Source organism: Amblyomma maculatum, chromosome 6 (genome assembly GCF_055883805.1).
Source record: "Amblyomma maculatum isolate TAMU_Amacu chromosome 6, ASM5588380v1, whole genome shotgun sequence".
Taxonomy (NCBI): Eukaryota; Metazoa; Arthropoda; class Arachnida; order Ixodida; family Ixodidae; genus Amblyomma; species Amblyomma maculatum.
This window is the reverse complement of record NC_139349.1, coordinates 77,981,636-77,984,489: the sequence shown is the minus strand read 5'-3', so window position 1 is coordinate 77,984,489 and position 2,854 is coordinate 77,981,636. Positions and strand designations below refer to the sequence as shown.

The following is a 2,854-nucleotide window of genomic DNA, read 5'->3' as shown; positions in this document are numbered from 1 at the left end:
GTTGCGGCACGGCGAGCGTCTTTCTTTTCTTTTCTCTTTCTTCTCTACTTTCTGTCCGCACGAGGCAGCGGAATTGGCTCAGCTACAGAGCCAGTATAGTGCCAGTAGCAGCCCCCGTGCATTTTCTTTTGTTCCTACAGCCACAACTATACTTAGAAACGTTGGCCAAGAAGGCCATGAGACGCGGCCACGGCAGTACATGTAGTACATGTGGTACATTCGTGCATTCGCGCAACGTTACTAGATAACTTTGTATTCGCATACTGCTCAAAAGCAAAAGTATGTACATTGTAGCAGGCACGGCTGGTTTTGAAGGGAGGGATCAGCACGCGCTCCCCTCGAGACCGGCATGGGGCGGCCATGGGAATGGAAAACTGCAAAAATAGTGTGAGAATGCTGTAGAATTTCTTTAGAATCTCCCTGGACGCAATGCCAATGCTCTTTTGCTAGCTTGTCTCGCTCTTTTGGCGTTGTCGATGGCGTTGTTTTATTGCTAATATTTTAAATTGAACAACAAAATTTTCGCTTTGTATTTGTTTTTACGTTAAAAAAATCTAATTTACAAAACTTTGTGCATTATTCTATAGAAATCTACTAGCGCCATCTTGTAATGCTTGGCAAGTTTGCGCGTTGCATCGTTGTTCGTTTTGTTCGCATGTGCGTTTGTTTACGATGACTTCGCGGGTGTTTCGTGCAAAATGCCCTCAAAGATGGTAAGGAAAACGTTGATCAACGATGACTTAACTAGAGCAGAAAACTTTGACCGTGCTGAAATGTTGGAGTATGTGTATGTTCTCTAGCATTCTGACGATAGCAACTGTCATGTCCGACACGCGGGGCTGTCATTCGTGTTGCATGAAGGAATTATTTTGATCGATTTGTAGGCGCAGCCAGTAATGGCCTAGGAGTAGCGTGATCGCATAGAGGTACTGATTTTGCAGCGACCGACAAGAAAAATTGAAAATGAAAACTGGGATTGCTGCGTTTTTGAGTTCCAACATATATATGGATGCTACAACGCAGCGCGCACGAAACTGCTCACCTGTATTTTTAGCGCGTTGTCTTCTTGCCTTGCACTCTGGAGTCATTGCTCCATGTTGCTTCCGTTCACAGACCATCGAAGGCGCTTCTGCAAAGCGGTTGTCGCCTGTTTCGGAGCATCTCGGAGTGGCCTTGGCGGCTTTTTCAAAGTCTCAGCCCCTGCTTGGCGAACGCGGAGCTAAAGGCAGATATCCTAATTTAAATGTGCCTAGAATAATCCCTTTAAGTAATGTTCCGAGTTGTATGGACATATACGTTCCTTACTCGAGTGCTGTCTTAAGATACCACCAAAAATAGCGGGGAAATAGCGCTGTTATTCGCTAGCTCTTCCCCGGTAACGTGCTGCCAGTGATCATTTTAGCGCGCTTGGGGTATCGAGGACGAAGACCCATGGTCGAAAAGAAGACAGTAAACTTGATTGAGAAACTGGTCACGAGAGTTACTTGAATATCAGATGGGTGGTGTCCTCAATCCAGAACTCATGGTCCATATTGTTTCACCAGTCTGGAGCCATATTGTGCAACGATCGCATCACAAAACTGTCACACTGATTAATTATCACCACTCCTATTATCAGTTCTGACCGGTGGACATAATGTTACGAGCGGGTCTAATTGACAGGTTTGTGGCAGATTTTGTGGTGTGGTTATGATTGTAGCGCAATTCTGCCGCTGGTCAAGGAGCTTTTGCTGATCTTCCAAGTATGTGCTATTGTCTGATACAAGTCGAGAACACAGCAGCAAATTCCAGAGAGGGAATTGAATTTGAGGGGCATTTCCTCTGCGTTATTGACTTGTACCTGGGTGTAGTCAATTGGACCCCACACTGCTTGTAAGACAGATGTTCAGGTTCAGGCCAGTCCGCACGTCCATACAAAACGAGAAAAAGTGTGGTGCTTGTATCACACCAGGGGCAGGTGTCGGGGCACTGAGTACACATTTCATTGTATTTATGTTGATCGAGAGAGTTTATTTGGCCCCAGGTTACAGCATCTGCCGTGCTTAGTTTTGTGCTGGAGGGCATTTCCTACTGTGAAGTAGTGTTATATGTGGCCGACAGAGATGCCGAGTGAGGTTGAGAAGAACCTTTAAGTGCCTTCCAACTCTGCATGAAGTTGGTCATGTTCTCGTAAAGAGGTAGCAGCAAGAAGCTGTACGGCTCTTTTGAGCGATATTTCAGGTGTATAACCTACAGTAGCTTGCTTAGGGAGAGAATGTGAGCCTATTTTTTTTAAAATGGCTTGATCTTAAACAGCAAATACCACAGCTATGAAATGCCTGCATCTTCTAGGCTTGTGCACCAGTGCTAACTTTGGCAGCACTTCAAGAGCCATTGGAGAGTATTTGCATGGAGCCGATAATGGCAAATAATTTTTAAAATGTGCTCCTGACGACTGCTCGCAAACAACTTTAGAGACATCCCACAGAGTTTGGAAGGCACGCCCTAAAGTGAACGCAACCCCTTCACAATGATTTTCCTTTGCATTTCCTTGCCTCCCAATTACGTGGCGAACATGTATGTGCCCGACAAAAGGTACCACGGATAAGAGCTTGCAGTGAGGAGAAACTCCTTTGCTCGGTACCGGTGTGCTGTTATATTTAAATTTGGCATTCACAGATTGGTCTAGCCAATCTTACCTGCTCAGTCATGGTACCATGCAGATGTAGGTTTAAAAATGGTTATGCATGATGATTAGGGAAATTCTGTAGGGCCACATTTTGGAGGACACACACATGTTGGGAGGACAGAGGCCTGGAGGAATGATTTGGGCTTAGAATTCACTGCAAACAAAGGCATTTGTGACCAATGAAAC

The 2,854-nt window shown here is 45.3% G+C and overlaps 1 protein-coding gene across 1 annotated transcript in view; it reads left to right on the top strand.

The window, feature by feature from the left end:
* Positions 1 to 669: 669 nt before the first annotated feature.
* The window catches only part of Fbxl7 (F-box and leucine-rich repeat protein 7), a 90,941-nt gene continuing 88,756 nt past the window's right edge, over positions 670 to 2,854 (top strand). Inside the window, exon 1 of the mRNA XM_084606981.1 lies at positions 670 to 713. The gene's annotated coding sequence lies outside the window, so the exon portion shown is untranslated. The remainder of the gene's footprint in view (positions 714 to 2,854) is intronic.